This window comes from Microcebus murinus, chromosome 1 (genome assembly GCF_040939455.1).
Source record: "Microcebus murinus isolate Inina chromosome 1, M.murinus_Inina_mat1.0, whole genome shotgun sequence".
NCBI classification, from domain to species: domain Eukaryota; kingdom Metazoa; phylum Chordata; class Mammalia; order Primates; family Cheirogaleidae; genus Microcebus; species Microcebus murinus.
The window spans coordinates 57,588,638-57,601,947 of NC_134104.1; the positions used below are offsets into that span (position 1 = coordinate 57,588,638).

A 13,310-nucleotide genomic window follows, 5' to 3' on the forward strand; every position below is an offset into this window, starting at 1 on the left:
TTATCCGTGCTAATTTTTTAAAAATTAGGGGGGCAAAATTATAAGTCTCTTTTCTGTTGATAGGAACTATAACCCCTGCAGCATGATAGCACTTGAGTAATGAAACTGGCTTTGGTGATTCCTCAGAAGGGAGACTGTACTATCAGTATCTTCAACAAAGCTGCTTCTGTTTAGGACCCAGACTCCGCTACGAATGTCCCTGTACCCGTCAGAACCGTGGCTGGCTGTCATCCGATCAGGTACCCTGTCTGCAGTTGCCACTCAGACATGTAAAGCGTGTGTTTGGGGACGACACACAGTGGAATGGGAAAGGATACAGAGCTCTGTTGTACCACTACATTTATTGTAAGGAACTAGTTACGCGGCAACTGCTTTGCTCTTTTATATTCTAGGCAACACACTGGTGAATATAATTCATAATGAACATATTCAACATTTTTTCCATCAGTTCAATACATTATTCATAAGTATTAGAGGTAGAAAGACCTAGTAGATTACTGAGTTCAAACCTCCTTTTTGCACCTCCCTTTCCCACAACCGTTGATGCCAGCTCAAAAACCCAAACCAAAACCAAAACAAAAACACACCACCAACAACAAAACAAAACAAACAAACAATAAACAACACACACAAGGAAATCAACAGACTCACAAGTTTTATAAGTAAAATGGAGAGCTCTAAAGCCTGTATTGGGAGGGTGAGAGAAAGCTGTTTTTATGCTGGTAGAGCTCAGAGCTCACCGAAGACGACGACGAGCACAGAGGGCTCTTTGCTACGAAGACAGGACAAGGGAGGGGAATGCCATTTCCCCCCTTGAGGTAACAATTTAAGGTAAAGCCCGAGAGGCAATACCAAGTTCTTGGCCAAGTGTTTACTATCTGTCTCTACAACCTGTTGTGCACTCAGCACTAAGGCACTCTTTTCTCCATTTAGATATTGAGATCCTAATGACAATGATAAAAAGAAAATGTATAAATGAATAGAAAGTTAAAACTACTAGAGAATGCTCCCTGGGATTATCTGTACTATCAAGATAGGAAAACTTTGCAGATGCTACTGTCTCTCTAGAGGAATAAATGCTTGCATTTTAATATTCTCAGCAGCTGGTTCCTGTTGAATGCCATCAGGATGATTCAGCCACCCACCAGGAACACCAGTAACAGCAAGTGCACACACAGAAATCTGCAAAACTTTTCTCTCTTGATGCCAACACCATTACTCTGGCACAGTCAAAACCCTTTATTGAATTACCAGTTCTACTAAATGTGACCTTGTTCCCCTCACAAATACCAGCTCACTCTCAAATTAATGGAACTTGTGGCCGATTCAAATGCAACATTCTTCCTCAGTGGAGCACACCCTACTGTCAGCCTCTCCTGTGCCATGTCCATGCACTCTACCTCTTTTTCATTTTCTTGCTATTTGCTGAAACCTTGAAGGGCCGGCATGATCCATACACACTCACAGTCGACCTTGCATGTTGTCCTGCTAACAGCTGAACCCATGCACTTAATGCTCTATTTTTGCCCTTACATGCCTCAAGTTATTTTATCATTTTCATTTTTCAGAAGTTTTCCATTTCCACAGAATGTGGTTGCATGTCTGGAAAAACAGAAATGTGCAGATGAACTACACTGACCATAGACCTCCTTAATATAGAGTTACCATGCCATACCAAGCTAGGTAGAAATTCTATACCTGCCCCCTTCTTCAAATTTAGACCAGATTAGACACTAAAGGGAAGAAAATGCCAAAGATGACAGCTAGCTATCAAAAATGTCTCACTGCCTCATTTTCACGTCTCTAAAGTAAAATCTAAGGACATTTAACACAGATTCAGGTGCTCTCAACAGCCATGAAAATATATGGTTGAAGAGGGAATCTATAAATGTAATGAATACACAATTGGCTTATAACAGATGCAACCGAAATTAAATTCGATATCTTGACCTGCTCTCCAAAGTGAAAGTTTCTAGTTCAGGCTGCAGACAGAGGTATAACAAGCTCATTAATCACATGAACCAGAAATATAAGCTGACACTTCTGGGTATGCTACAAAGAGCATCTTAAGCTTTTGGGGGTCTGAGGGGAAACTGAAAAATAATGTGGCACCACCAGTCCACAGTGAGCAACACTGATATATTTTATGGTACACAAGGGTCAAGCACTGGCCATGACCACCACTATTCTAAAGCTCCAGGACAGAATTTAAAGACCTTTATGAGGAAGTCATAGGTTTAATATGGACTTTGTAAAAAGATTCAACATATTTTTATTCAGTTCTTATTTTGTAAAAGTCATTGTGTTCATTGCATGAGGAAATATTAAACTCAATTAGGTCAATCTATGACCTCAAGAAGTATATTAATGCCAAAGAACTAGAGGAAGGGAAATATTAATAAATAATAGTAGTAGTAACAACAATAACAACAATGATACTGAGTGATGACCACATGCTAGTCATTGTGTTAAGCATCTTTTATACTACATTTCATGGAATTCTTACACTATCGCAGGAGGGCAGTCATCATTTTCCTCCTTACAGATGTGTAAAGTGAGGCCTAGTAAAATTAAGTATGTTGCCCCAAAGTACATATTCCTCCCCGCCTTGATTACAAATAGATACACGAATGGCTAATATATAAAACAGAATATGACAAGAGTTATTAAAAGATACAAAGTATTATACAAATAAAGGAGGCAGAGTTTGCTTCTGTTTGGGAATACTCAGGGAGAAGGAAAAGGGATGGGAAAATGTGGTGCATGCTTAGGAAACAAGGAGTAGTCCGGTTTGTAATGTGCATAAGCTTGTTGAATCAGCGCCCTCTGATTAGAACTCATGCTTTGATAATAAATGTACTGATCTCTACAGAAAAATTTCTAGAAGGACTTCTTTCCAAAAGCTCTTCTGAATACAATTTCTCAAAAGTTTTTTTTTAATTTTCTTTCTTTTTTTTTTTTCCTAGTGGGGGTAGAAGAAAGAAGATAAATGAGCTACAAGGCTGTCGGGGTCAGGGGAGTGCTGTTAAATTCAGAGACTCTCTAGAGAGTATACATGGATCTGGATGCATTTTCTTTCATTTCCCAGAATGACGTATCCTCACCATACCTATTTGCCCGTGTCCCACCTAACGTGAGGTTCCTGGTACAGAAATAGGAGCCCTAAGGGTCTAGTTCCTTTGGTCTCTTCTTCAATTACTTCTAGAATATCATCCACTTTTTATTCTTATAAATCTGTTTTAGTGGTCACCCTTATGGTGTAGGAGTATATACCAGAGTTAGAAAATTGGATTTCTGGTCCCAGTTTTACCTTTCTCGTCTTGAGAAAGTTTTGTCACTTCTCTGTTGTTTAAGTTTTATTATTGGCAAAACGAGTGGTTTCAGCCTAAATACCGTTTCTCAATCTGTGAGACACCTCTCCTCCTTTTGATGAAAACAAAATGTTGTTTTTCTGTAAGTTTTGTCACTCTTTCTTATTTAGAATTCCCGGTTTACAGAATTCAATGTCTAGCACCACTAGTCCAGATAAATTTGTGGAGCTTTACTTTCTCTATCTTAATAGGCTTTTCTTTTAAATTTTGTTTTCCAAATATAAGCCATTATAATATATAAAATATTTGAAGAAAAATATATGTGTAAATAAAATATATATTTAAATGTATTAATATTTATATAGTCAGATTCTACATGGTCCTGGACCAGATATTCCAATATTCCTTTCTGGTTGAAAAGGAACCCACTCATCCATATTGAGATATCTAAGGCTCCTTCCAGCTCTAAGATGCAATGACTGTGATTCTATGATGCTGACATTTGCTTTGTCGACCCTGAAAGCAGAGCTTTTCAACTTCAAACAATAGCATAACTAGTTGCTGTAACAGTTACACTTACATGCATCTTTAAGCCAATGTGCACAACAGCTCTTTACAACTACTATCACACTGGACAACCAAAGCTTATGCTATTGTTATGATTCCCTGCAACAGTGAATTCTACAACTGATTATATCCTATAGGAAAAAGTACTGTTTTTCTATCTACTTTTAGCATTGATTGACTCTTCTTTTCCACATCTGTTAATTTTGCACCCAGCTGCAAGCTTTAAACATCTCCAATAACTTTAATCATTAGCCCCCACTGTGTCATGGCTTCCGTGTCTTACCCTTCTGACCTAGCCCACCGAGTTCACTCTTACTGATGTAATCACACATGCTGCACTGTAGTTACACTCGTCACAGTGCTCATTAGAATTATCATCATTCCTACAGCACCTCAGTTCAATGAAATTAAATGTGCTTATACAATTTGTTGTCACTTTAATTTCTTCAGCTAGCATTCTTTCATCTAGATGGAAATTTTTATTTTATCTGATCAATAAATACCTACCCAATCAAATGACTCTGAAAAACTGGTAGAAAATCATTCATCAGGGCAAAATCTTAAGTCTAGAGCAATTTTTGTAAACTTGGACAGTGGCATTTCACTGACCTTGAATCCACAGGTTCAAAATTTCTTAGTGCCATCTTAGTCTTTTAAAGCAATCTATTAAAGCAATAAGTATAAAATATGTATGATTTATATTTATTTATATGTTGAATTTAATAAATTAGTCAATAGTCAATGTATTCTTAAAGAAATAGTAAATCTGTTCAACATTGAGCAATTCACTGACTTTCATATATAGGCTAAAATATTCTTCTGCTAAGTTAAACCTTTTTTTCTTTTTAAAACAAATAGACTACACAGGCTGTCAAGAGGGAATGTATTTCACTGTGACAATCTATATATTCCATAACTTTTGTTCTTTTTATGGTCATGGTATGTACAAATAAATAAATCCACAATAGTTTAAGTCCAGGAATTTTTGTTTGGCTAAACTCTAAAAACATAGCTTAAATAAGGGGTTGAAAGCTTGGCATCTCATCATTGCTGTTTATGTTATAAGGCTTACAATGCTACCTTATAAAAGATAAAGTTGTTTATTTTTATGTTCGATAAAAAGTATAGAGTTTCAGGACTGGGAATAGATTACAGATCGTTCTCTCCTGGTTATTTTTGGCTTTAAGTATATTGATCATTTTATCATTTTCTTGTTTTAAACTGCTTTAAACACAGCACAAATGTTATTCTCATCATGCCAGAAATGGGTTTGGAATTGATTTTGAGTTTCCATCAATTTTACTCTTTGCTCTCTGTGAGAAGTTTTTCACTTGCTTAAATTCAAAAGGATAGTTTTGTTCAAAAGATGTCAGAGTACAACATTTAGAGATCCTTAGCTGCCCAGGAAAGCTCAGATTTTCTACTTTACAAAAGGATAAAAATCATTGAATTTATTACCATGGACTTTATTGAAATTAGTGAAGAATCATTCATACGAATGCAGTTTCAAGGACTTCCTCCCTCTTTCTCTTCATGTAAGTGTTCGACAAAAGCATGCATCTTCTGAGAAGCCGGCCTGATTGGTCCAGGTTGGCACTGTTTCACTGTTTGGCCTACGGCGGCTGCTTAGGAATAATTTTGTCTCATCCTCTCTATTTTCCTGGACCGTATCGGACTCAGGCACGTGGTATGCAAAGGAAATCCAAGTCCTTTAAAAATGCTATTTCTTTTGGTACTAAAGCCAAGATCAGTTCTACTTTGGCCAAATGATCTTATCAAGATTTAACAAGAGATATTCAGTAATATCTCCAATCTGTGAGAAGACATTCCAGTAAGGAAGATACTTTAATATACACAGCATACATATATTTTCCCTCCTGGTACCAGGAAAGAACATGATGAAACTTATTCTACTGGTACTGAAAATAATATAACACTGGCAAGAATTTTGTGGCAATTATTCATTTCAAGTAATTTAAAAAGAAATAAACAAGTATTTCTTTCCACATTAAAATAGATACCGGAGATCTACTTTCAGTTATTGCTGAAAATATTTTGGCTTCCATTAAGGCACCTTACTAACATAGCGACTTTGCCCTCCACTGCGCTGTCACAATTCAGAATCTGTAACATTTTAGTCAGGTTCTCCAGACTAATTGGATGAAACAACTGCCTTACAGTATTAAGATTCCTTTGCAGAATCAAATGAAAGGAGATCTGCACAGTTCAGATAGCTTGGAAGACTTGCAATGAATACAGCCAAAACCCTGCATGTGCTATATATTTTTTCTACACTTACAGTAATAATTACTTCTATGATAACTGCTAGGATTTAACTTCACACTTAACAATATTAACAAACATAGGAAGACATTTAGATAGGTGAACTTCATCTCCCACCCCATCCTTGGAGCTACTCTGCATTGCTTCATGTGGCAGAGCAAATGCTGCATGTCTTTTGAAAAGTGTCAGGAAATCTCTTCTCCAGCTATGTAGGCCTCAATTTTACATGTGTAGTATGATACACCTTAATACAGAGAGCCCCACAAGAGTGGGACGTTAATTTAAATACAGACTTAGGGGGAAGAGCTCCATCTACTGAATCAGTTAGATCATAGTTTGTACCCTATAGTTATCTCATTCACTACTTTCAACCACTTAGAGGCTCTGGAGAGAATAGAAAAGTTACAGACCTGAGCAGCCACAAAAAAACAGCTTGGAGCCTGATGCCATTTTGGATATTTCCCAGATACCCTGAGACCCTGTCCTTTCCCCTTCCCAATTTTCAAAGCTTTTCATGTTTCAATATAAAATAAAAATGCATGCTTTGCTATATGAACCATCTCTTGGAAGAAGTAGAAAGTCATTGGTTACTGAAGAAAATGCCTCCGAGAGTTGAAGAGAAAGCTACAGAAAGAAAATCTCTACCTGGCAGGTTGAGCAGCCTAGATAAGGAGCAAAGAGCAGAGCAGAGTAGCCTACTTACTCCTCCTGGCTTGCATCATTGCTGGGGAAGCCTGCAGCCACCCAGGATCACTTCTTCGGGGCTCTCCCTGGCTGCACAGTGTTGTTGTGGCATTGGGAATTTGCTGTGGCTTCATAAGATTATGAGGATATGCTTCAGCAAGCCAAAAAAGTCCCAAACACAATTCAAGAGAAAAAAAAAGTACAAAAACAGCCGATCTGACTGGAGAAGCTCTTGGCATTTTCCTACATATGCCACAGTTTTCTTTGGTATTTCCTGGTTCTGTGATCAGAAAAATTATCATATCTTGTTTATTATTGTTGTTTTTTCAGGGTTGCTGGTGGTGACGGGTGGTATGGTAAAGGGCAAGCAAACGGACCAAGGAGTAGCAAGGTAAAGGTTACTTCTCCAAATGGTTTGAAAGATTTCCAAGAGATCACAGGTTAAAAAGTTTCTTCTTCAGTATATTGAAGACATATAGATGTCATAAATAGAAAAGATGGCCCTCCTCTTTCTATGGGAAAGGAAAACGCTTCTTAACACACTAACAGATACAGAACAAAGCAAATTGTTATCTGAGTAAACTTGCACATTAATATAGTTGCATAAAATTCAGGAGTGTGTAAGACTTATGAAAATATTTTGTAAATTAAGATAAATTATTAGATTATAAATAGATGTTAAGTAAATACATATATTAAATAATCCCGTGGAAGCAACAGTTAAGTGGATTTTTAAATTATAAAAAAATAATAAAATATGATAAATTAACAAAAGTTTTGCATTAACGCTAATCCTTTCTCTTTTATGTAAAAGTAGAATTAATATAAATGTAAAGTGGATTCGTGTCTTTCAGTGTCTGTGTATGTATATATACACCTGTACAAAGTATTACTCACTGACATTGAAAGGTAATATGTTCATAGAAATTAAAACTTTTTATTATTTTAAATTGGGTAATTAAAATATCAGCATTAACCTGGCAGGTTTCTTTCTTTCTTTCTTTCTTTTTACACATTTAATTTTCATGTTCTGTTTTAAAGCACGAAAAGAAAAACAAATTAGAAAAGCATTGCACGTCAATAAGTATTTTGTAAAAAAATTCATTTGCATTTATTAGAATATTCAGTTCTCAAAAAAACGGCTAATTGGATTTTCTTCAAGCCTTTTCAAGACAAGTTCAGTTCTGAGTCAAGGATAACTACGAGAAATTTCACCTCAAAAGGTAATTTGTTTGGATAGTTATAAAGGCCTGAAAAACGAGATTATCTCCACCCTAACTATAACAAAACAGCTAATGAATAAGTATATTCTGGCAAGAATCGGTCAGAATTGCAAAGCCTGAGAGGGTCATCGCAGACTTGAAAAAGGTAACCAAGTGAGGAAACATCAAATGGAGTTAATGGACATAAAACATTCTGAAAAATGGCAAGTGTTAACAATCACTGACAGGAAAGAATATTCTTCAACAGTGATGACAACAACAAAACAAAACAAAACAAAACAACCCTAAAACAACTGGAAATACATATCTCCAGAAGCAAAATATGACTATTTATTACTAAACAAGAGGAGAACCTGCTTCTTTGTCATTTCCTTTGGAAGCCTGGCTTAAAAAAAAAGGTTGCACAAAAGATACATGTGTTCCTTTTCTGGTATTATTACAGGCCCACCTAGATTTAGCTTTCGATTCCAGATGAGATCAGGCATGTTCAGACTAGCACATCTTTGCTCTGTAAGCACAGAGCTGCTATCATTTCACTGGCAAATTCTCGTATCCCCAAATTTATGCACAATAGATACCCTCAAAAAACTGCAAATTTTCTATTTCAGTCAAATACCTCATTGAGTTAAATTTTTTTCTTAATTTACTCTGCTAGTATTAAGCCAAAAAGTTAAGGCAGGCAACTCCTGTAAGAAAGGAAAGTTGAATAGTACTTACCCTAAGTATAATGTGCGAGCCTTAATAGGGCAATTTACTTTTGCTCTACGGTATTTAGATGGGTGTCCAGGTCTAAACTCAGCTCTCACCCTTTTCCCTTCTGGAAAACTGAGTAGACTCACTGAAGGTGCCTCTGAGAAAGATTATACAAATCAACAGCTTTACCTGTGGCCATTCAGAAGACTGCACTTTGGTGTGTGTTTAAAACTATGAATAAAGTCAGACACAGCGCATGCTCAGCAGGCAATTTAAAAATATTTATAACATTGTTGTTTCAAAAACAAATTTCCTCAAACAAAGCAAAACTCACATTTCTTATCCATGCCAAGTTTAACGTTCTGAGGCAAAGCTGTTTTGGAGTTTTCCGCTGAAGGAAAAAGGCTTCTAAATTTTTTTGTTGAACGAAAAATAGTTCTCTCTTCCCTTTTGGGTACCCTTAAATGGGTGGAATAAATTTTCCTCCAAGTTTTAACAAAATTCACCTCTGTCTATGGCAAGGCTTTGCAAAATTTAAGGTCTGTAAAAAATAATTTCAGAGAAAGTAACAAGAAACTAAAAACTATGGGTTTAAAGAATATAATGGTTATCTGAACCTTCACCAGGCAGTCTTGTGTGTTACTATACAAAATTATATCCTGATACAAACGGATATATTATGTTATGTATAGATGTGAATAACGTGTATACAACCATATGCATACCTAGAGAAGTTACATTTTTCTTTTGCTAACTAAAATCTGAACTCTTCAATACTGAGAAAGAATTACATCAAAAATTTAGGAGAAAACCAGTAATAATGTCAATATAATTTGTCTGTTTTTTATAGCAAGCATGGAAAGGAGGGCAATCACATATCAACTGGTTAAATTCTGAGATATACAAAATAAAAATTTGATTAAATAAGGTTTTTCAAGTACAAATTACAGCAGAAATGTCTGTGTCATTCCTGGCTGGGAATTTCTCTTTCTCCTTGAATATCCCTAAGTATTCCATTTTACCAGCTATGACCAAACCCTGAATGGCCCACAGATCTCACAGATTTTATTTAAATCTCTTCCTTTAATTCCTAAGTCTCTGAATGAATATCAGCTCCTGCTCTACTTTCCAAGGGTGCTCAGCTGGCCTCACAAAAGCTCCACAGTCACATCGTTCACCATCTCCGATGCTTTCAAGCTCAACAGAGGGTGCCAAAAAAAAAAAAAAAAAAAATTAACGATTAAAAAAAAGTTTATTAAAGTGAAACTAGGAGTGCAAATTTGAAGAAGTTGCTTCTACTTTTATTTCGCTCTCAACTCAGCACAGGTGTTTCCTAACTCACACTGCTGTGCATGCTGATGAGGGGGAGGGTTAGATTAAGGTGAGGGAGTGGGCCAGGGGCTGACCAGCAGCATTTAGGGTCTGCAGCCTCATGTGTTAATGAGCGTGCTGAAAAGTGGACCCCCCAAAAAGCCTACAATGAGGTTTCTTTTTGGCAAATGATTAAACCAGTATACTGAAATAATTAAAGCTTTGTCTTTAAATAAAGCATCAGATCAACAGAACAAAAACAAAGATAAAAATTGCACCCACATATGCATGCGCGCACACACACTCTCTGACACACACAGATACACAGAACTAGCGGGTGAGGGGAGAAGGAAATTAAATAAAAGAAAACAAACAGAGTCCTAACAGGCCATTCTCCGAAAAGGAATCTAAATAAAAAGTCATATGATATCTGATAGTGCAGGACACGTCGCCAAGAACCGGAGCGGATTGCCTACAGGAAGAAAGGGCCAGTGTATTCCAGCTCAAAGAGCTTTTCTTTCCTCCTCCTCTATTTTTTTTCCCTTTTCTCCTCCACTGTGAATGTGTTACTCTCAGGTCAGATCCACGAAGAATCCCAGAATGACAGCTATCACCTGTCACTGTACTCTTGGCGGCACAACTAGCTGATAGGAGCTGCCTGAGTTAGGGTCGAGAGGAACTGGTGCAGCTTTCAGTAACAGCCTCTTATCCTAGTCCCTCTGCCCCTTTCAGAGACCCCCTTGGTCACATCAAAAACAGACCAAAAACAAAAAGAAAAGAACAAAACGAAAACCAAAAATGCAGGCACAACAGCCCATAGCAACAAAAGAGTTCAAGGGGAAAAAAAATAAAAAACAAACCAAAAGAAAAAAAAAAAGCTCTTGCCTTCAATATAAAACTTTTTAAAGCCCGAGTTTCTTTTATTTTGACGACGTTCTTTTTAAAGGTCTTTTTCTCCTTAAGCACTATTAAAAGCATTAAACATTCTATAAAATATAGAAAAGTCTGAAGCCAATTCAAGAATTTTCCTAAAGAAAACATGCAACTGTAAGAAGTGAGTTACCCTGGAAAATTTTGGATTTGCCAAAAGTTCCCCTCATTCTAATATCTTTCAGCGAGTTCAAGTGCTAACACTGGCCACCTAGTACTTGTTTTTTCTCTGAGGGTCATTACTGAGGCAACACATACATAGTAAGGTTTTCCGAAAAGACTCCTTGTTATCAAGTTACTTCAAACATAAGGCACTCACACCTCCCAGCCAGGAGGGTTTACTGATGAGGCGTCACACTCTGCCCTAATATGTATTATACCCTTAGGAAGCAGTTACATAAATGCATTCTATAAATATGAAAAAAAGGTATATACTCATATTTTCTCCTACAGTTTCCCTCCCCAGGGATATGAATAGATTTTATTTTCAGTTAATGGGATAAAAAAGAAGAAAAGAGTTTCTGATTCTTGAAACAACTGTTGTAGTTGTTTCCACTTAGCAAAATAGTTATCTGTAGTTAGGTACTGTACATAATATATATTTAAAGATTTTTGTGAAGCTTTGAATTTTCTCCCTTGTTTAGTTTTGTGTCCACTATGTACCTTAAAAAGATATCCAAATGACAATCAAAATATAAATACATTAAAAGGAGAACTTTTATAAAGAAAACATTTTCTTGGGTTTATAATTCGAAGGAATTTGTATAAAGATATAAATGTACAGCATATATAAAAGATAAAACTGTTTACCACATTTTGCATGTACAGTTCACATCCTTATTTCTATTTTTCTTTTGTTGAAGCATTAATTGGAAAATGATAAGCATTCTAGAATGTTTGCTACAACACAAATTCATGGTAAAAATATACATGCATAGGCAAAAATTCAAATGAAGAACACAAAGCTATGTGGCAATCAGAACAGTTGAAAAATCTCCGTTTATACTATATTTTGCCTGAACTAGTATATCATAGATGGGACAAGTGATCTCTGGGGGTTTGTTATTTACGTAATTAGAAACAAAAATAAAATACAAATATCTGCTTCCTTACTACCTTTTCTTAATAACTGACAAGTGACACAAGTGTTACCTTTTAAACAGATGGATGCAAAAACTTGTGAGATCCAATGAACTGATGTACCCCTGGTATTTTGGAAACCCAAATCCCATAATTAACTTTTACCCAAGTGGCAAAAGTAGAAGATGTTCTCACCACTAAATTGATTATTTGGTGGACTCTTGTTCTTTCCTCCACAAGATTTTGGAGACCCAGAAAGGGTAAAGAGATGATAAGAGGAGATGCATCCTGAACAACTTTTATTGTGAGTAGAAAAAAATAGCATAGAGCGAACATAAGAACAGTTGGATTTAGAAAGATTAAAAGAGGAGAAAAGAGCAACATATCCAACTTAATTAGTCTTTTTCTTTTAAATTTTTTCATGTATATATATTGGGATGATGGGGAGAAAAGATAACTGGATTTCTTTTGAATGTCTTTGTGTCTTTATAGAGTGAATGTTCTGTTCCTGTCTCTTTCTTTTTAGGCGAAAAACTAATAAAAATAGAAAAACATATATCAGACATTAAGCTCACTCCCCCCCCCCCTTTTTCCCTTTGTAAAGAACTCTTTGTTCTCTAGTGAAAATGCTGAAAAATCCCCGGGCAGCTACTCCCTGAAACAAGTGCAAAACACTTAGAGGCTTTTGGGCTGGCTGGGAGCCAGAAACCCTCCCGCTGTCTGGTTAGAAGAGGAAAAAAAGAAGAGAGAGGGAGAGGGAGAGAGGGGAAGAGGGATGGGGGTGCAGAGAGAGAGAGAGAGAGGGAGAGAGAGAGAGAAGAGAGAGAGAGAAAGAGAGAGAGAGGGAGAGAGAGAGAAATTGGAGCTTCCTTTAATAGACATAGGAAGCAGCGTTTTTTTTCTTTTTTCTTTTTTTTCAAAACTGGCGGTCAAGCGTTAAGTAACTCCCGTCTAAATCCACCTGCTAGAAATGAACTTGGGTAACCCCCCAGGGGTGCACAAAGACAGGGAAGACAGTAACATACTCCATACTCTTTCCCACCCCCCGTTGTACTGCTTCCATTCTTTCTGCTCCCATACACAAATGCCCACAGCTTCTCACGCCGCCCCTCTTACCCCCCAACAACAAACACAGCAAAATACATGCTCCCTCAGTCTCCTAAAAAAAAAAAAAGGCTTTTCCATCTCGGTTGCGACACAGTGATAAGGGGTAGCGAACATCTCATAC

At 36.7% G+C, this 13,310-nt stretch overlaps 1 protein-coding gene across 24 annotated transcripts in view; it reads right to left on the reverse strand.

Annotated features, from left to right (window-relative positions):
- The window catches only part of ZBTB20 (zinc finger and BTB domain containing 20), a 760,184-nt gene that overhangs the window by 106,165 nt on the left and 640,709 nt on the right, over positions 1-13,310 (reverse strand). Inside the window, exon 1 of one of the 24 annotated variants that reach the window (XM_012787590.2) lies at positions 6,865-7,493. The exons of the other annotated variants lie outside the window; for them this stretch is intronic. The gene's annotated coding sequence lies outside the window, so the exon portion shown is untranslated. Of the gene's footprint in view, positions 1-6,864; positions 7,494-13,310 lie in introns of those variants that run through there. 24 annotated transcript variants of the gene reach the window in all.